This window comes from Lathamus discolor, chromosome 3 (genome assembly GCF_037157495.1).
Source record: "Lathamus discolor isolate bLatDis1 chromosome 3, bLatDis1.hap1, whole genome shotgun sequence".
NCBI lineage: Eukaryota > Metazoa > Chordata > Aves > Psittaciformes > Psittacidae > Lathamus > Lathamus discolor.
In genome coordinates, this window is record NC_088886.1 from 5631284 (window position 1) to 5653403 (window position 22120).

Genomic DNA, 22120 nt, shown 5'->3' on the forward strand with positions numbered 1-22120 from the left:
TGGATGTGATGAAGCTAGGGCCTGCTGCTTGTCCGACCATGACTCCCTTTCTGTGAACCAAACATAGACTTATGGATTTGGCCCCTTGCATGTAACTAGAGAACATATAGTAAAGGATGGGTATTTTATCAACTGAAACAAATGCGCAGTCTCTTGCAGTGTGTATGTCTAGTTTGGGAACATGTCTGTTGACAAACTTCGTAACAGAATTATTAAAACTTGACTTTTGGAGAAATGAAGAATCCAAGAATTAGTTGAGCCTCTCTTTGAATATTCAGGATACCACGTGAGGCTGAAAATTAACTCATGTTTCTTGTGGAAAAATATCCTCTGGCAAACCGTTAAATGTAAATTTTGTGGGAGTCGTATGTATCTTACCCGTTGGATATTCAGTATAATGTACTTTCTTCTTGATAGCTAAGCTAACCAAGGGAATGTATGGTGGGTGTTGGCTTAAAATATAACCTCGTGCTCTAAAAAAGCCTCAACTCTTCTTTCTTCCCCAAGAATCCCTTGCTCAGTTCTTTCACACCAACGCAGGGCTCAGTTTGTGGCCCGCGATCTGCTGCCATTTACAACTGCTTTTGAGTGTTGTTGCAAAGATTTGTGACTGAGCTAATTACCTGACAGTATCTGAATTTACAGCCTGATAGTTAATTATTCCTTATCTGCCACTGACTGTCGTTTACATGTAAACAGCTACTGGAAAGCAGAATAATCCTCCAGGGTGGAATTGAAGTGTGTTCCGAGAAGTGTTCCCTGGTTGCGTCTCAGGAGTAGGATGCTCTTCTGTCATGTTTCAGCTCCTTGGCAGGTTTTATAAGGTGACCTGTTATGTCTAAACATCGTTTATCCCCATTGCCAATAACGCTTATGCAATTGTAGTCTGAATACTAATCCTGAAATATAGTTTAGGCTCCTTTTGTATTCATGATAGATTTTTATGAGCCTGTTCCGTTGCTGGTGATGTCAGCAGAATCTCTCTATTGAATTATGGATTAGATATTTAATCAAGGTCTGTGCGTTATTACACAAGTCACTTCTTTCCGTTTTCTCCAGAAAAATGAAATAAAAAAGACTTGATTTGCGAGGGAATTGAGTGAACACTTGATAAATAAAATTCCATTGTGCATCTTGTACCTCTGTCTAACAGCATGCAAATACGAAACATGACTTGTATGTCCAGCAGGCCGTTCCACTGGAAGCCAAAGAGATTTTCTACATCAGTAGGAAAGAAACACAAAACTCAGAATCATTTCCACCAGCTCTGCACTTTTCTGTAGTTGTTCCTGCAGGTGAGAGTTTTAAAACATCTGTTTGTCCTGGTGTTTGTGTTCTCAACATCTTGAATTGTAGTCGAGATGTGGCTGCAAGAGCAGTTGGGGACCACCAGACTCGCTGCTTTAGCGGTTACATCTGGTTTTATTCCAAATGATGGCTTTGTCCAGCTGTCTTTTAAAACCATTTCTGTGAGTTGCTAGGATACATTTCTAAAAGAGGAAACTGTTTACACAGCCTTGATATGAAAAATCTTTGTATTTCACTTATTTCTTGCCAAGGCTTCATTGCAAGGCTCTGCTGAAGTTTACCAAGCTCTCCAAATTGTCATACAATCCTGTTTCTTTGTTTGTTGTAATCAGAGAAATACACAGCTGATTAAATGAATCTTGTTTTGTCTACTATTATTAACTCCTTTTGCTGAGCTTCCATTCAGATGGATGTTTAGCCCGTTCAATCCTGACCAAGGCCGGTCCTGCAAGAGCTGCGGATGAAGCAGCTCTAATCAAAGTCAAGCTGAATTGTGCCTCTATGCTCTCGCCTTTACATATGCCTGATATTGAGATGGTGAAAAGGTGAAATCAGATCATTTGAAATAAAGACAAACCACACATTTTCCAAAGAAAGGTATTGAGATTTTAGGTAAAGAACTTGAAATTTGCCTTGTCTTATACTGTTAGGGTTTCTAGAATGTGAAGAGGTTTTTATACAACAGTAGTCACAGAATCACATCTGCCAGATGGAGCATGTTAAAGGGCAGCCTGCTGAGCAGAGAAGGCAACAAGCTTGAAAAGCCAAGCACATCGATGAATGCACCATCTCCCCTAGGAAAAAATGAAGCTGCAGACAGTGTTTACGATTGAAACACACTGATTTGTAGAGGCAGAGTTGAGGGTGCAGGTAGAACTTTGCTTTATTGGGTTGTATTAGTAAATAACCACATTTGATGGTGGCTTGAACCAAAATGCCAGCTCCCCAGCTGTAAAGCTGTGCATGAATCCATGCTTGAGCCTGGCTGGTTGAGCTGACAACAAAATTCCCATTGACTAACGTGAAGGTGAGATTGGAGTTGTTCTATTGCAGGAGAGATGTCCTATGGGGCAGAGCGCTCCAGCACCCAGGAAGAAGGGCTACAGAGGTTGAGAAGTGCCTGAAGAGTAAGGGAAATGCCACTGGGCAAAGCGAGATCCAACCATAAATAGAATCATAGATTCATAGAATAGCTAGGGTTGGAAAGGACCTTAAGGTCATCCAGTTCCAACCCCTCTGCCATGAGCAGGGACACCTCACACTAAACCATGTTGCCCAAGGCTCTGTCCAACCTGGCCTTAAACACTGCCAGGGATGGAGCATTCACAACCTCCCTGGGCAACCCATTCCAGTGCCTCACCACCCTAACAGTAAAGAACTTCTTCCTTATATCTAACCTGAACTGCCCCTGTTTAATTTTAAACCCATCACCCCTTGTCCTATCAGTACAGTCTCTGAAAAAGAGAATCATAGGATTGTAGAATGGTTTGGCTTGGAAAGGACCTTAAGATCATCTAGTTCCAATTCCCCTGCAATGGACAGGGACACTTTTCACTAGACCAAGTTGCACAAAGCTCCATCCAACCTGGATGAAATATTAAAGACTATCAATATAAAAGATCAACCTGGTCTTTTATAGTAAAAGACTATAGTCTTTTAATATAAAAATCTGTACAGTAGAAATGCTTTCTCAACATCTAAATGTATGTTCTGATTTGCTGCTTCAGGCTCACTGTGGATGTTTTTAATATCAAATGGATTTTATCTTTGTGGTATCCTGTAGGAGGGTGGCTGAAGAAAGAAGAATTGGCATTTAAATCTTACAAGAATTCTTCTTAAATGGTTGTTCCGAGATTAGTCTTGTTAGCCACCGTTGTGATTCTTTCAAGCCAGACCAATAGGCAGTTAAATAACTGCTACAGACATACTCAAGCATCAGATTATACTGAATGCCCACAGACTACCAGAATGGTCTAAGGGAAAACTATTACAGATGAAACAAAACATAGCATTTAAATCCTAGCATAAGAAGCAGCCAGACAAAAGGAACACACATCATGGTTTAATTACCTCTGTAGAAGAACATTTAGGAAATTAGTATTACGCCGTTGGTAACCGAAAGGGTTTAAAAGTGTTGATGCCCTCCTTTTATTTTCTTTGATTAAAAAGGTTGTTGACGGACCGTAGCTGTGTGCGTACGTGGTACCTGGAGCAAATACAGGAGCAATGGCTGTAATGTGTCTTTGTCTGGCTCCTGCAAGTGTCAGAGGACTGAACTCTCAAGGATGGTACACACCTTCTTAAAACGGTGGCCAGCCGCTTGCAGTTGCATTTAAAAGCTTATAAAAGTAGCTACATGGTCGATGACTTTAAAGTGTCATCCTCTAATGATGATGTTCAGGTAAAACATCTTAACTGATGAAAGGCAAAGCCATTCCTTCCCCTCTGTTCTGCAGGCAAAGAATCCTGTAGGTTATAGACATGTATACACTCTTCCACATGACCTAGGAGGAGAACCTGAACATGGCCTTTGTATCTTTTGCATCTTGCTGTGGGCATTGCTTTGAGGAATGTCTCTTCAGTTTACTTGTAAGTACGGCGCTAAAATGCCATAAAAGAAGAATGGCATCTTCTAACTGAAGAATTAGGCTCATCGTTTTTTTGCCTCAAGAATGAAAGTACTATACATCTTTCAATTGCACTTCCTGCTAGTATATTGAAGTATAGTTTTAGGCAGCACTTACCTGGGGAGGAAAGTGGAAAGATTTTCCTTCACCAAGCCTAAAGTTTTTAGGGTATTTAATAGGGCTAAAAAGTGGGATCTAACGTATGGGAGCTGATAAAAAGAAGTACTGGTAACAGGAACAGGAGAACCACGGTTAATCTGAATGCTGCAGCAAGGTACAGTGGAAAATTGTGACCTTGGAGACCTTTTCTTTGCCTGCAGTGGCACTGAAAACTGCAGAGTTGCTGTTTTGTTCTGGTCGTAGATGTCCTTGGTTGGGTGATGAACTCATGTTATTGCATGAGTGTTACCTGCAGCTAAGAGTCATTCCTAACTCAGAGGTGAGGTCTTGTTGAGTGTGTGGATGAGGTAAGTCATTGTATACCCCCTTTCCTGTTGTTAATCTTTGAATTTGATGGAAGGACTTTGTTGAGTTGAAGAAGTGGGGAAGCCTTGTGTTCTTGGGTCTTGGTTTTGGACAAAGTTCTAAGGAAAGACAAGCACACAGCACGGCCTTTCCTCAGCATTTCCATTGACAGGTCTCTCTCCTCTATTCAGCTGCCTGCTTTCCCCTGACTGGTAAAGTGAAAAATTCATAATATAGATGAAACTTGACTGAAATTGGCCAGATGGTTCAAGTGTTATGCAGGGAAGAACAAGCATGAGAAGGGAGGATGGGGGTTTCTGTTGCTTTACATATTCCCTCATACACCCATGAAGTGTGTGCAGTGTTACTCTTGTTTCCTTGGGAAACCAGGCTAAAAATAATGGCAAATAGGAAATAAACCCAATTCCGTTATAAGGGAAAAGCATTATGCACATATCTGGATTACCAGGGTGTTTGAAGCTGTGATAACCCAGTTGTTAGTAACCATCATTTAGATGTGGGGGGTTTTTTTAACATAAATAGGACTTATTTGAAGTATGTTGAATTAGGAAACTCATGAATAAATATTTTGACATAATCAGAATTATATGGCTAGAAATTGACCTACTTTGCATGACAGATGCTTGAGAATCCCCCAGCTAATAGCATACTAACCTGGCATAGCAATGCCCTATCTTATAATACACTAAGCTGCATACAGACATTAAATTATTAGATTGTTGGGGTTTTTTCATGGAGATTAGACACAGTTAATTTTGTTTGTAAATTAATAAGTTATAGGCAAGTTAGTGGGAAGGCATTGGGGTGCAGTCCGGAAGGATTTGTGTATCACTTGATCAGTGTTTTCAGCGTGGCCTCATGAAGTACTATTAGAGGGAGAAATAACCAGAAAAGCTTGATGGTACCAGCAACTAAATAACTAGAGTGTTACACCGAGCGGACAGGTCTTACGCTCTTCAGAAGAGAAGCGCAACTGCAGGAGGAGTAATGATGTTTTAAAAGTCTGGCAATATTTTAATGTTACAAATAGAATCGGTGTTTTCCTCCCTCGAGGCTGTTCTTTATGTCCGTGTTGATTTCAGGAGCCTGGTTTTTATCTTCATGTCCTTACAGTTAATATGACAAGGTTTTTGGACAAATAAAGTTAATGGAGAACTCTGCCCTTAGAATAAAAGCCTTTTCCTTTTAAGTTTATATGGGTTTTCCTTTGGAAATCATCTTCCTTTATTATTTTAAGAAACACCGGTGATGAAACAGTTCAGGTGCACGTTGCACTGAGTATAATTTTCAGGCTTCATAAATTTTTGTTGTTTGGTTCTAGAAATAGCAGTGCTTCTATTCATGAAGTCCCATTGCTTTTTATTTTTAACATGAGAAAGGTTTCAATGGAGAAAACCCTCCTCTCTTTCATTTAATTCCCGCAATGAGAAATAGCATCATATTCAGTTTCATTAGCGCCTTTATTCACTCCCCAGTTTTCTCTGGTTTTGAAGAACTTCTGTAGATGAAGTCAGCTTTGTTCACACTTTTTTTTACCCAAGGTCTGCAGAGAAATGATTTTGCTCTCTTATAATGGACTCTTGTTGCCAAGAAGGTAGTAAAAAGACATGTATAATCTTGGCAAGTAATGTGTTCTTTTTCAAGCCTTTAGCAGGGACAGACTGAGGCACCGCTCCTACCCTCTGTCTTGATTTACTCCAGCTGCTTAAAACTTCCTAGAGCTAGGTTAAACCGTCCTTTTAGCACTGGTATTTCTTCCCAAAAGGATGTGATTCAGTAACCCTTGCAGCACCCAGCTACTAGACACAGACTTGGGGACTGTAAGCAGAGACACTTTCAGGTACTGCTCATTTGGGGACAGATCTCCTCATTTCAGGTAATGAAGGCATCATTTTTATGTAAGTCCTGTTTAGAGGGCACTTATTTGCAGTTGGGTAACTTGGGTTCTTTGGAACCATCACCAAAGGGCAAGGGCATTGGAGGTTGTTTGGCTGGATTAGCTATAGTCACCGTTTTCAAGAGCTGCTCTCTGGCTTGTGGAGGGTTTGGAAGGAGGGTTGTTAGCGGTTTCTTTCTGGTTGCGCCGTACCTTCCTGCTCTTCTTTAGGTGAATAGCTCTGAAATACTGGACTGGTGTGCAGATGGCTCAGCAAATTTGTTGAAATCTGTACAGTTTAGGAGCATTAAGCACTCTGCTTTGGTCTTTTGACCTATTTACCCCTCACATACCAACAGGTTTTTGGATTCAAACATTCTAACATAAAGCATGGTACAGTGTGAGGTGTCCCTGCCCATGGCAGGGGGCTTGGAACTAGATCTTAAGGTCCTTTCCAACACAAGCCATTCTGTGATTCTATGGTTCTAGGTTAGCTTCGGGGTTACTTGGGTCTTTGTGCCCTTACAGCTCAACCCATTTATGCCCAATGTCTTGAAAAAGTGTCCCAGCTTTTCCCAGTTCCTTAATTTCCTTTCCTCATACTTGAAGTAATCTGATGATCTTAAGGCCATTTCCAACCCTAACTATTCTATGATTCTGTGATGGGGTTTGTTGGAGGGGGTTGTTGTATTCTATTATTTTTCTACTCTGTTTCATTCTGTTTCCTGGGTACCAGCCCAAACACTTTAATTCCTTGATACCTGATCAATGTAATTCCAGAAACAGAAGAGTTACCTTGATGTGCAAGGGATGTGCAAGCCCCAATTTCTTACCTCTGGAATTTGTTATGGCACAGGGGTGTTTCACTTCTCATTAATGCTTTGCCCAAGGGTGATTGCTGGCAGTAGTCTTTTCCTTTTTGCCTCCTGCTTCCACTTTGACAATAGGAACGGCAGCAGGAGGCAAAAATGAAAGGACCAGATTGAAAGAAGCACTTTGCCACTGTTGTAATTTTGAAATTGATGGCGTTTTTTAGCCCAAAGTCTCAGGAAAAAAGCTGCTTTCCTCTTTGCTTCCTATTGTTTCTCCAACAGAGAGAGACATTCTCTGATGTTGCAGAGGCAGTGGGAGGCCAACATGAAAATAATTTCCTTCCTGAAACATTGGATAACAAAATGTGAACAATTTCAGCAGGGAAATAGTGGTTGGGGGTTTTTTTGCCGACTGCCATGTGGTGAATGCTGGTATTTCCATTTGACCGTGAAAATAAATAGCAGCTGCTTTTCTGACTGTATTAATGTGATTGTAGGATAATTTCTACAAATCTATTTACTGTGCTTTTTAACACGTCTTTTGGGTTTTTTTACCTCTTCCTGCGTGAGAATAAGGTGGGTACATAACTCACTGCTGAGGCTCCATGCTTCCTCTAATGTCATGGCCCTGGCACCAGCTTTTTTAAGCCAGAAACTTACGGGTCTGTACATTCCAGAACTGCATTTTTTATCAGCATCATCAAAATGACCAAGAAATCCAGATGTAATTGTCAGTGACACTAATTCCACAGGAAGAAAGGTGCAGGGTGGTTCTGAAGCTGTACTATCACATTGATTATGTACTTGCTGTCACAGCACAGTGCGTGATGCAGCTTTTCTGGAGTCTTTGCTCAGCAGTGTTGGGCCTTAAGTGTTATTGGCGTTAAGTGAAGTGGGAGATGAGGTGGAGTTGAGCTTCAGAGGAGGCCAAGTGGGAGAGCTTTTATGCTTCGAGACTGACGTTCACCTTCTCTGCCCCATGATCTGGTGCATGACTTTATTTGCAGCAGTGAACCAAATCAGCAGGTGACCAGCAGGTCGAAGGAGGTGATCCTGCCCCTCTACTCTGCTCTTGTGAGACCTCACCTGGAGCATTGTGTGCAGTTCTGGTGTCCTCAACATAAAAAGGACATGGAACTGCTGGAACAAGTCCAGAGGAGGCCACGAGGATGGTCAGGGGACTGGAGCACCTCCCGTATGAAGCCAGGCTGAGGAAGTTGGGGCTGTTCAGCCTGGAGAAGAGAAGGCTGCGTGGATACCTCAGAGCAGCCTTCCAGTATCTGAAGGGGGTCTATAGGGATGCTGGGGAGGGACTCTTCATTAGGGACTGTAGTGACAGGACAAGGGGTAACGGGTTAAAACTTAACAGGGGAAGTTTAGATTGGATACAAGGAAGAAATTCTTTCCTGTAAGGGTGGTGAGGCACTGGAATGGGTTGCCCAGGGGGGTTGTGAGTGCTCCATCCCTGGCGGTGTTCAAGGCCAGGTTGGATGAAGCCTTGTGTGGGATGGTTTAGTGTGAGGTGTCCCTGTCCATGGCAGGGGGGTTGGAACTGGATGATCTTGAGGTCCTTTCCAACCCTAACTATTCTATGATTCTATGAAATCATCCAAGGAACAGAAGCACAACCACCAGACTCTGCAGATGTTTACAGCCTCTTGTGATCTACTGCACCATTTTCTAACTGTTCTAATGAGTACTAGCACGAGTCTTCAACAAAGTCAAGTTCTTCATTGACAAAGAGGAGAGAGGTTGCCCTGGCACGTATCACTGATTTCATTCATTGTGGTGCAATGCATGCTCACGGCATGGATGCAGGAGACCACAGTGCTGACAGGGAGGGTAAAGTGTAAATCGATGAGTAGCATTGTCCTCCTGTTTTAGCTGTTATGGGTTATTGCTCTTTTCTTTGAGGACTTTAGTGTCTGTAATTAGTTGTCTTGAATGGAAAGATTTTTCTCTTCTCGAACATGTGAGAAATTTGGGAATGTGAGAAATCTCTTTTTTTAGTCCTGGAGAATTAACATTTCTCTTAAGACAGCACAAGAATTTGGCATTTGTATGAAGTGAACTGATTCTCCGCCCTTTTTCTTTCTTGATACATAACAAAAACTAAACTCTTTGACAGACTCATCAACAGAATGTATTTGTAGGCTTTGAAGTGTAAATGGTGTATTTGTGTGTCTCAACATGACTTTGAGGTGCCACGTGTAAGCGCACGCGTGCCTGTGTCCTGGATTAGTTTAAGTCTAATTAAAATTGTTCCTGAAAACTGCATACTTGAAGCCAGATACAGGTAGACACGTAAAAGCAGCTTGATTTTTCTCGTCCTAAGTTCTGAGCACTTTTAGTTCTTGTAGGATTAAAGAGAGTCAGGGGAATTCAGCAACTGCAAATTTTGTGTGTTCACATAGGAGATAATTATTTAGATGTTCATCTTTAAATGATCCGTTTTCCTACTGTTGGCTAAGTTTTCAGCTGCTTTATGGTGCTTCTCAGTGCTATAATGGAGCTTGGAAGGAAAGGCAATTCTGATTTGCTCTCTTCTTCCCCAGCAAGTTTTGGTTGGGAAATGACACGTTCTGAGCTGATTTAGCAGCAGCATTTGAACTGACCTTCACCCTCAGCAAGTTTGCTGATGACACAAAACTGGGAGGAGTGGCTGACACACCAGAGGACTGTGCTGCCATTCAGCGAGACCTGGACAGGCTGGAGAGTTGGGCGGGGAGAAACTTGATGAAATTTAACAAGGGCAAGTGTAGAGTCTTGCATCTGGGGAAGAACAACCCCATGGACCAGTACAGGTTGGGGGGTGACCTGCTGGAAAGTAGTGAAGGGGAAAGGGACCTGGGGGTCCTGGTGGATAGGAGGATGACCATGAGCCAGCAATGTGCTCTTGTGGCCAAGAAGGCAAATGGCATCTTAGGGTGCATTAGAAAGGGTGTGGTTAGTAGGTCAAGAGAGGTTCTCCTCCCCCTCTACTCAGCCTTGGTGAGGCCGCATCTGGAATATTGCGTCCAGTTCTGGGCCCCTCTGTTCAAGAAGGACAGGGAATTGCTTGAAGGAGTCCAGCGCAGAGCCACAAAGATGATTAGGGGAGTGGAACATCTCCCTTATGAGGAGAGGCTGAGGGAGCTGGGTCTCTTTAGCTTGGAGAAGAGGAGACTGAGGGGTGACCTCATCAATGTTTACAAATATGTGAAGGGTAGGTGTCAGGATGATGGAGCTAGGCTTTTTTCAGTGATATCCAGTGATAGGACAAGGGGCAATGGGTGTAAACTGGAACATAGGAAGTTCCACGTTAACATCAGGAAGAACTTCTTTACTGTAAGAGTGACAGAGCACTGGAACAGGTTGCCTAGGGGGGTTGTGGAGTCTCCTACACTGGAGATATTCAAGGCCCGCCTGGACAAGTTCCTGTGTGATGTACTGTAGGTTACCCTGCTCTTGCAGGGGGGTTGGACTAGATGATCTTTTTAGGTCCCTTCCAACCCTTGGGATTCTGTGACCTCTTCTTGCTGCTTTGGAAGCCCTTTATAGAGGTGCTTGGCAAGGGATGGTGTCTACTGGCTAACCTATTAGGGCTGTTTTGCTTGGTCATGTTAGTGCAGCTGTAACAGGTCCCTTGGTTTTCAAAGTGGGCTTTTACCATTCTCTGTCCAAATGCAGTGCACATATTAATGCCAATTAAAGATCACTGTAAAATCAATTGCCTTTTCTTAGTTGATTTTTGTCTCAGAAGCAACCAATTTCATACTCACATATAGGCAAGTGGGTAAGGAATGAACTGTTTGATGACCGTGTTTTCCCAAGGGCTTTATTTACTTGATATTTTGATGTCTATTTGATTTAAACATTTACCCCAACATGAGGTTGTCGTAGTTTAAGCTCAGGCCTTAAATCAGAACCATGCAGTCTACTCCGCACCAACCCCACCACCCCCCCCCCCACCACACCCCCCCCCCCCCTTTCTTTCCCCCCCGCTCCCTGAGGGATGAGAAGGAGAAGCGAAAAGAATGTAACTCCCACGGCTTGAGATAAGAACAGTCCAGTAACTAAGGTATAGAATCACAGAATCATAGAATAGTTAGGGTTGGAAAGGACCTCAAGAGCATCCAGTTCCAACCCCCCTGCCATGGGCAGGGACACCTCACACTAAACCATCCCACCCAAGGCTTCATCCAACCTGGCCTTGAACACTGCCAGGGATGGAGCACTCACAACCTCCCTGGGCAACCCATTCCAGTGCCTCACCACCCTAACAGGAAAGAACTTCCTCCTTACATCCAATTTAAACTTCCCCTGTTTAAGTTTGAATCCGTTACCCCTTGTCCTGTCACTACAGTCCCTGACGAAGAGTCCCTCCCCAGCATCCCTATAGGCCCCCTTCAGGTACTGGAAGGCTGCTATGAGGTCCCCACGCAGCCTTCTCTTCTCCAGGCTGAACAGCCCCAACTTCCTCAGCCTGTCTTCATACGGGAGGTGCTCCAGTCCCCTGATCATCCTCGTGGCCTCCTCTGGACTTGTTCCAACAGTTCCACGTCCTTTTTATGTTGAGGACACCAGAACTGCACACAGTGCTCCAGGTGAGGTCTCAGAAGAGCAGAGTAGAGGGGCAGGATCACCTCCTTCGACCTGCTGGTCACGCTCCTTTTGATGCAGCCCAGGATACGGTTGCTTTCTGGGCTGCGAGTGCACACTGCAGCCGGCTCATGTTCATTTTCTCATCGACCAGCACCCCCAAGTCCTTTTCTGCAGGGCCACTCTGAATCTCTTCTTTGCCCAGCCTGTAGCTGTGCCTGGGATTGCTCTGACCCAGGTGTAGGACCTTGCACTTGTCGTGGTTGAACTTCATACGGTTGGCATCAGCCCACCTCACAAGCGTGTCAAGGTCCCTCTGGATGGCATCCCTTCCCTCCAGCGTATCAACCGGACCACACAGCTTGGTGTCATCGGCAAACTTGCTGAGGGCGCACTCAATCCCACTGTCCATGTCAGCGACAAAGATGTTGAACAAGACCGGTCCCAGCACCGATCCCTGAGGGACACCACTCGTTAGTGGTCTCCAGCCGGGCATCGAGCCATTGACCACAACTCTTTGTGTGCGGCCGTCCAGCCAGTTCTTTATCCACCGAGTGGTCCATCCATCAAATTAATATCTCCAATTTAGAGAGAAGGATGTCGTGTGGGACAGTGTCAAACGCGTTGCACAAGTCCAGGTAGATGACATCAGCTGCTCTACCCTTGTCCATCAGTTCTGTAGCCCCATCATAGAAGGCCACCAAATTGGTCAGGCAGGATTTCCCCCTAGTGAAGCCATGCTGGCTGTCACCAAGCACCTTGTTGTTTTTCATGTGCCTTAGCATGCCATCCAGGAGAATGTGCTCCAAGATTTTGCCAGGCACAGAGGTGAGACTGACTGCTCTGTAATTCCCCAGGTCTTCCATTTTCCCCTTCTTGAAAATGGGGGTTATATTTCCCTTTTTCCAGTCGTCGGGAACTTCACCTGACTGCCATGAATTTTCCAATATGGCAGCCAGTGGCTTAGCAACTTCATTCGCCAGCTCCTTCAGGACCCGCGGATGGATTCCATCAGGTCCCATCAGGACTTGTGTGCATTCAGATTTTGAAGATGGTCTCAAACCAGATCCTCTCCTACAGTGGGCCCAAGGTCTTCATTCTCACAGTCCCTGCGTCTACCTTCTAAGAACTGGGTGGTGCAGTCAGAGCCTTTGCCAGTGAAGACCGAGGCGAAGAAGTCATTCAGAACCTCAGCCTTCTCCAAATCCTGTGTAGCCAGTGCTCCCGAAAGCTTCCTCAGGGGGCCTATGTTGTCCCTAGTCTGTTTTTTGTTTGCTACGTACCTGTGGAATCCCTTCCTATTATCCTTAACATCCCTGGCTAAGTTTAATTCTAACTGGGCCTTAGCCTTCCTAACCTGGTCCCTAGCTTCCCGGACAACATCCCTGTTTGTGTTTGTGTAACACAAACCACTGCTGCTACCACCAATAATAATAATGATAAGGGAAATAACAAGGGAAGAGAATACAACACTTCACCACCTGTAGACCGATACCTCACTCCACGCAGCATTGCCCTAGCCCTTCCGGGTAACTGCCTCCAGTTTATATACTGGGCGTGACATGCTGTGGTATGGAATACTCTTTGGCTGGTTTCGGTCAGGTGTCCTGTCTCTGCTTCCTCCTCCCTGGCAGAGCATAAGACTCACAAAGTCCTTGGTCAGACTAAACATTTGAGCAGTAACTAAAAGCATCGGTGTTATCAGCGCTGTTGCTTGGCCGAAAGTCGAAACCACAGCACTGCACCAGCTACTAAGAAGGAGAAAAAATGACTGCTACTGCTGAACCCAGGACAGAGGTGAACAAAGTTTGCTAAACTAACTTCTGTCTCTTAATTGTAGAATCCACAGATAGCTGTCCTCTCCCTTCCTCTCTAGTTGTCCAGAAAACATCATTTTTAGTCTTAATCTCTAACAGCAGAAAACACACCACCGAGTTTTCCTTGTTTCACTTTTGGTTGTTCCTGGGGTTCAGCGAACAAGGCTAGTACCCCAAAATGAAGTTTTATTGTACTGTCTCATTTCAGTTCGAATCAGTGTAGAATTTGGGATTTTTGCTGCTTCTGCATCCAGCTTATAAAAAAGACATTAGAAAATGCCTTTTGAAGATTTATGAAGACTTGCATGGTACAGAGGCTTAAAGGCAGCTTAATTACATTCAGCTTTTGGTCATTTTCGTGTCTAAGGATGTGCCCGTATACTGTCATCTCAAAGACCATCTAAGAAAATAAAATTGATCAGTGAGCCTTCTGGCTAAAACTAAAATGAGTTCTTTGTCATCTGCCCATGGAGCGTGTGCTCAATTGTTGCCATCTCCTGTGCGCTCCCCTAGACTCTCCATCACTGAGATTTGTCCAGATTTCTAATCAAACATCATTTTATGCTGAGGCCTTCTCTGTAAATAATCCAGTTCTTCCCTTGACATACTCACACAGACTTCTTTCTGTCACACAGACTTCTTTGTATTATAAAGAAATAATTTACTCTAGTCCATGCAATTGCTTCGGAGACAGTAAAATGTACATCTTGTTTTGTATTAGCTTGTGTAGAGTACAAAGCGTTAAGATAAAAACTTGGCAACTGCTGTCACCTTGTGAATGACATCTCTGCTCATAAAGCTCTGATCAAAGACAGCAAATAATATGGGAACGTCTTATTTACTTACATAGAAAACTCGCTTCTAAGAGTGGGGATGTGTAGGTGTCTTTGAGTACAGTAATTCACAGGCTAATAATGCCAGAAGCCATAAAATCTCTCAGTTGGAGGTTACTGTGAATAGCAGTGCTGAACAATTGGGAAGTGCTGCTGAGATGATAGTCTGAATGATGATTGAGTTTTCCTGGAGAGCCCTTATCTGTGCTTAAAATTGTAGGTAATATGTTTAAATTTAACCATAATAGAAGTTCATGGAGCCTTCAGAGTGGTTTCTGTGTCCCCTCTTTAAATGGTTTATCATTTTCCTTAGAAATATTCTTGGTCTTTACATTGAAGAAAAATGCTTGTGGTGCTGTCAAAAGGAGCATTTTCTCCGCAGAAGGAGCAAGAGGACTGAAGGAACAGTAGGAAGGAGGGAGGTTCTCCCTCTAGTTCCTCATGCTAGGAGGCTTGCATGATGCCTGACAGCACTCTTGGGCAAGGGCAGCTCATAGGAAGACGCAGGGTTCTTGGCAGGAGGAGGTTTCAAAGGTAGTTTACTGAGGTTTTATGTACTTGTTCTGTGTCAGTATCACTTTGTCAATACATTAGACCTCAATAGGGTTCGCATGTTGACAGCAAGCTATCTATAGCTGGGTAAGCTAAAAGCATTCCAAACCATCTTGCAGACTTTTTAAGTGTTTCCCTATCAGTTGGTGAAAAAAGTTTGCATTCCAGTTGTACTCATATATTGCAACCAAGTTTTTGTGTAGGGTCCTGTATAGGAAAGAGTTACTTACTCCCTGTAAGATTTTAGCATGCTTTTTAAGGGTGTAATCCACCTCTGTAAGCAGATAGCATTTCACTACACCAGTAGGTTTTTCAGTTGCTAGGAACTAGCCTTTATCAATCAAGTAAAGTGTGAAATCCGATGTACATCTTCATTTGAAAGACAGTAGTGATTGTGAATGTACTCTGGTCACTTCAGATGAGTTATAGATCCTGAAATTAACCCCCTAAGTAACTCTCTTGTTAAAAATAGTTAAAAATGGCTAATTGCAAGAGGCTTATTTGAGAACTATTGTTAGAGAAAGAGAATGCTAGTAATAATACCAGAAGCCAAATCGCGTGCACATACACTGCTAGATGCTGCTAGGCCAGGTTAGACAGCCTTGAGCAAACTGCTCTAGTGGAAGGTGTCCCTGCCCATGGCATGAGGGTTGGAACTAGATGAACTTAAGGTCTTTCCAACCCAAACCCATGATCCAACCCTTTGTGTGATGGGTACTTTCCATCCCTCTGTATTGGACTTGCAGTTTTGTGAAGCCATTGAGAAAAATGCTCCATCAAGGAGAATAAGCCATTTGAGCTTTTCATGATTCCTTCCTGAATCGCCGTTTAGTTGCTGCTGTATGAAAGGTACATATAATTATGTGTGAATATTTTCTCTTTTACACCTGCTTATGTACTTTTTCTTTTTCCTTAAGGAAATCTGCAGTTGATTAAAATTACTGTGAATTCTCTTCAGATAATTGAGACCAAATGAAGCTGCGCACCATGTGTGTACGCATATGTGCAAATACATAAAATTAAGGATGCATATATATGTGGGCATAGGGGTGGATAAATGCACAGCTAATGGGAAATATCTTCCACTTAGCAACAAATTTAGTAATCTTCAGTGTGTGCGGCATCTTAGAGGTCATTGTGCACCGCAGTGTGTGTGATATAAAAATGCTAATTGTCCCCGTGAAGACATGGGCTGTTTATAAGTGCCTATGTGATTGTTTTTCAGCCCGGTGAGATAGAAGGAGGTGTTATTTCAGGTTTATAATTTGAATGTGTGATGGATACAACTTTGACAGTTTATTAGCCAGGAAAGGAACAAAAAACACCGTGATGTGGTGTTCTTCAGTGAATTGATTGCCCAGAGCGTGTTATTGACTTTGGTGATAATATCATTATATATTTTACAGTCATAAAATCAAGGAATTCAGATTGTACCCTGAGGGCTTCCCACATTTAAATAAAGGATATAGCCATTTCCAGGGCTATTGGTTTAGATTAGCTTCTATGAAGAATGCTTAGTGTGTTATAAGAACATACAGTAAAAGCAACAGTGTGCTTATTGCTGTGGTGCTTTGGTTTGTTTTCTTTTCCTATTTATGAAATGCACTCACTTACAGATCCCCTGGGAGAAGGAACAGCATTTGCTCTACATGTTGCCATATTAATACAACATTAGCTTGGTGGCCTCTTGGGCTAAGAGCCAAAATCAAATGTAATCCTTGACTAGTACCAAGAGTGAGGATAAGTCTTCTTGAAACACTTACCAAAATACCCAGTGCCTGGGAAGAAAACCTTGCGTTGAGCTGCAGTCTGCAAAGCTAAGAGCATTGTGTAGAACCAGATAACTTAATGTGAGCACGGTGCTCCCTCTTGATGTCAGAGATAAATGGCAGCCAGGGTGCTGCTGTGATGGTGATACCCTGGGAGCAACTCCCTAAGCAGCTGCAGTGACTCCTGCTGATGGGTAAGGCCTGGGAGCATCCACCTCCAGCAGCAACTGGAGCTGCTCTGGCCTGGATCTTCCACAGTAGATTATGTTCCTCTTGGGCTGTTTACTTGTCACATCTTGGGATTGAAGGTACTTGAAATACTTGGGTTGAGTACTTGGGGATTTGTTTCCAGGTCTGTTTCTAGCTTGCTTGAGGGAACCTTTGTCAAATTAAGCTATATTGCCTTAAATACGGATTATTAACTTGAGCTAAAAACCTTGTTTATGACTTCTACAGTAGCTGTAGCACGATGGATAACCTTAAGGCTGATTACGATAAGCCTGTCTCTCTACTTTAGATGCAAGCTCAGAAGCACATTGCATCACCCAGCTCTGGGGATTTATTGTTTTCTTAAAAGACTGTGGAAGTCCAAGTGCAATGTCAGAACTTGGCAGCAAAGGTCATGCTTTCCTGCTCGTGCAGGAGCAGTGGGTCCAGCTGGAACGCATACGGCTTAAAGGTGCACAGTTACACCTACAGAATACACTTACATGTATAGTTCAAGGGCCTCTGAGGATTATAAATCTATGTGCTACAACAAAACTTTTCTTTGCCTGTGTCATCAGCAACACACTTTCTAAACTGGATGTGTGTGATGCTGTCCATGGGGTTTTAACTTTCGCATTTTTTCTTCAGTTTGGGGCATGAGAACCATATAGTGTTTCATTTTGTTGATAATCTTGTTCCATTTTGGACTGCGTTACGTTTTGAACAAGTGCTTGGGATATTTCTTTGCTTGTGAAAAGCAATTTCTGGAAGCATTTTAGCAAACCATCAGAAAAGACCCATTGGTCTTGAAGTTAAAAATGGTTTAAACACCAAAAAAATGAGTTTAGGATCATTTTAGAATGGCCCTCTGAAGAAGAGCACTGGGCAGATCCCCGTCTGTGCAGGGGATAGTGGACAATTGGGATGGGCATCAGCTGCTCATCCAGCAGTGACTTTGACAACTGTTGTGTTCTCTATCTAGTCAAGACATCCTAAAATGAGATCTCAGGGAAAGTGTTGTGGAAAGAAGTGGTTGTTGTTAAACCCATGCTTCTAATTTTGTTGTAGAGTATGGGCTAGCAATGATTTGAGACCTCAAGCTTCCGTTTTCCATAACATCTTAGTTGGTTTGTAATGTCCCCCTTCCTACCTTTGCGATGTTATTTGTAGCGTGAGGAAGGCAAGCTGACAGCAAAAGCCCCAAGATGTGGCTTACACAAATAAAACCGAGCTCTGGCAGTAAATGCCACCCCACATCCGGGATAATCCTCCTTCCCATAGGGTGGGACTGAGCCAGCAGTGGCAGGGGGTGGCTGGAGAGCTGGGTCTCCACTGACAAAGCCAGGAGCTGCAAAGAAGAAGAGATTGACTCCACTTATTAAATGGGAGGAAAGAGGCAGAACTTTCCTGGGTGAGTTTCTGGCACAGGGACAGCTTTTAGGTTTAGTGTTATCATTCACCCTCCTCTGAAGCTTAAGAATTACAGCCTCATAATTCAGACATCTCTAATTTATGCAGTTTCAAACACAGAAAGAACCTTGTTCAAGAACTGCCATTAAAACCGAAACTTTTTTGTTTCAATGATGAGATGTTTATGAGAGTCTGGACTTGGAAGTGTCCCGTGTACAAATGAAGTATCACCCCGCATAAATCTCCCATCTCAGAGTGCCGTAAAGTCAATCATACTGGCCGTGTTTGTCATTGGGTACTTTCGCAAGCAGGTAGAAAGTTGAATACAGCACCAAAATTTGGAAATACAGTGTGAGCATAGAATCATAGAATCATAGAATAGTTAGGGTTGGAAAGGACCTCAAGATCATCCAGTTCCAACCCCCCTGCCATGGACAGGGACACCTCTCACTAAACCATCCCACACAAGGCTTCATCCAACCTGGCCTTGAACACTGCCAGGGATGGAGCACTCACAACCTCCCTGGGCAACCCATTCCAGTGCCTCACCACCCTAACAGGAAAGAATTTCGTCCTTGTATCCAATCTAAACTTCCCCTGTTTAAGTCTTAACCCGTTACCCCTTGTCCTGTCACTACAGTCCCTGACGAAGAGTCCCTCCCCAGCATCCCTATAGGCCCCCTTCAGGTACTGGAAGGCTGCTCTGAGGTCTCCACGCAGCCTTCTCTTCTCCAGGCTGAACAGCCCCAACTTCCTCAGCCTGTCTTCATACAGGAGATGCTCCAGTCCCCTGATCATCCTCGTGGCCTCCTCTGGACTTGTTCCAGCAGTTCCATGTCCTTTTTATGTTGAGGACACCAGAACTGCACACAATGCTCCAGGTGAGGTCTCACAAGAGCAGAGTAGAGGGGCAGGATCACCTCCTTCGCCCTGCTGGTCACGCTCCTTTGGATGCAGCCCAGGATACGGTTGCTTTCTGGGCTATGAGCACACACTGCAGCCGGCTCATGTTCATTTTCTCATCGACCAGCACCCCCAAGTCCTTCTCTGCAGGGCCGCTCTGAATCTCTTCTCTGCCCAACCTGTAGCTGTGCCTGGGATTGCTCCGACCCAGGTACAGATCAGAGGGGATCTGGATATACACTGAGAAACAGTCACTCTTGGCTGATTTATGCTATAGGGCAGTGTGTGTGTGTGTGTGCATCCTCTCTGCTTTTTCATAGGGCATATGCTTTAGGGTTTTACAGATGAATTTGTAGTCTTTAATAACGTGCAGTTTCCACTGCAGTTTAAAATATCTACACCATTTTCATGTTGATGATTTTCCTATCCCCAAAGCACTTCATCTTACTTAATGTGGGTCATAATTGACATGGGACTCATGCATTAGGAAACACAGCCGTAAGTTGTGTTTGAATGGGCTATTAATGTCAGGGATTTAGTTACTGTACAGCAAAATAGATCAGAGGTTGGGATAAGTATAAATATTCAAGTAAGTGATGAATGCAAGGTCGCTGTCATGTCTTGGACCCAAGAAGCGCTCCTGAACACTTACATGCTTATGCTATTAGCTAACAGCTGCCTGTGGCTGTAACAGAGACGTAAGGTTGAACATTGTTGTCAAGAAAGCGGTTGGAATTGGATTTTATTTACTAAAAATCAACAGGGTATCTTTGAAGCAAATAAGACATATGGAAAAGTCCACTGTTATTGGTGTACTTTGTTACATCTCCAGATGTTTTCCCTCCTGCCCCACTCTGGAGGCTGAAAGTGCAAAATGGGTTTTCATTGGCTTAGTAGGTGGTGCCAGCATCTGCCTTGGTATTGCCCTGGGAAGTGATATTAGCACTACTTCAAGTTTCTTATTTATCATCTGTGTCTCATTAGGTTTTGGGGATTTTTAATAAAACACAGTGTAAAAACATCAAGTTTCAATCCCGTTTCATTATTTTGAGGGAGCAGGAGTGAAAACAAATCAAGGAGTCAGTTGGGTGGCTGCTGAACTATCGCAGCAACACTTACCAGTTCCCTTCTTTTTAGGGGGCTGTAAATGAAGCATTAAAGCATTGCTTTGAGCTGACATTTTTCATTGAAATAAATGGTACTTGTATGCTCAAACACACTCAAAGATCTCAGTATGCTTAAATTAGCTCTATTCTTCAGCATGCACTTAGTCCATCATCAATTCATAGCATATGCTGTACTTGGGGGGAAGAAGAACCAAGGATTACTTCATTTGGAAGTAATCTTTGTTGGTCATATATGCTTCTAGTTTTTCTCATCATGGTGTTGTAAAATCACAGTTCCATACTTTTGAATCCAGTTTATTCATCCATTTGATGTGTGTGTAATACCAGCAAAGTTGACCCAAGTGTTGGGTGGTGAAAAAGGTGCTTTTAATAGAAATATAAACCAGGATGGCTTTTTCCCCCTAAAGCTTCTGTGCTTCTGCTTATCAAAACCAGCCCCTTAATTCTTTGTGCCTTGGATGTTGTTTGGTTGGTTACTTGTTGGCTTGCAATAATGTACAGTTCACTGCTGGTTTTTTGAGGTCCTAGGGAGAAATTCCACAGACAGCTGCAAAATGTGTCTTTAACCAATTCTAGGAAGACCGATTCCCCAGTTAACATACTTCTTCCATCTAAGACACAATATGAACTTTTCTGCAGGTACTCAGCGGGGGAAACATCTTCCTGTCAAAAATGTCCTGTTCATGGGTTGCTGCGGTGTTATCACTGTGTGGTTCAGGCTAGTCTGAACATTGTAATTTATGTACATTGGTGTCGTGGTTTAACTCCAGCCAGCAAATAAGCACCACACAGCTGCTCACTCACTCTTCCCCACACACACCCCCAGCAGGATGGGGGTAAGAGAACTGGAAAACTTGTGGGTTAAGATAAGAACAATTTAATAATGGAAATAAATGAATAACAATCTTAAAACCATAGAATGGTTTGGGTTGGGAGGGAGCTTAAAGCTCATCCACTTCTAACCCCTGCCATGGGCAGGGACCCCTTCCACTGGAGCAGCTTGCTCCAAGCCCCTGTGTCCAACCTGGCCTTGAGCACTGCCAGCGATGAGGCAGCCACAGCTTCTCTGGGCACCCTGTGCCAGCGCCCCAGCACCCTCACAGGGAAGAGCTTCTGCCTAAGAGCTCATCTCAGTCTCCCCTCGGGCAGGTTCAAGCCATTCCCCTTGGCCTGTCCCTACAGGCCCTTGTCCCAAGCCCCTCTCCAGGTTTCCTGCACCCCCTTTAGGCACTGGAGCTGCTCTCAGGTCTCCCCTTCAGGAGCCTTCTCTTCTCCAGGCTGCCCCAGCCCAGCTCTCTCACCCTGGCTCCAGAGCAGAGCTGCTCCAGCCCTCGCAGCATCTCTGTCGCCTCCTCCGGACTTGCTCCAACAGCTCCATGTCCCTCTTGTGTTGTTGCCCCAGAGCTGGATGCGGGACTGTGGAGGGGGAGTCTCCCCAGAGCAGAATAGAAGGGAGAATCCCCTCCCTTGACCTGCTGGTCACATTTCTTCTGATGCAGCTTCTTTTGATTATTGTAATAATGCAGCACACTTATGATAATGATGATGATAATAATATAACAATTGTAATTAAAAGGACAATAACAACAAAAAAAAAAAGATATAAAAATAAAACCCAAGAACAAGTGATGTAAATGAAGACCAATCGCTCACCATCAACTGATGCCCAGGCACTCCCCAAGCAATGGCCACTGGCCAACTTTTCCTGTAGTTTACATGCTGAGCATGAGATCATATGGAATGGAATATACCTGGGGCCAGTTGGGGACAGCTGCCCCAGTTTTGTCCCGTCCCAACTTCTTGTGCACCCCC

General features: G+C 43.8%; 1 protein-coding gene across 11 annotated transcripts in view; it reads left to right on the forward strand.

Annotated features, from left to right (window-relative positions):
* Positions 1–22120, forward strand: part of DAB1 (DAB adaptor protein 1) — a 484717-nt gene that overhangs the window by 396190 nt on the left and 66407 nt on the right. The gene's annotated exons all lie outside the window — the stretch shown is intronic.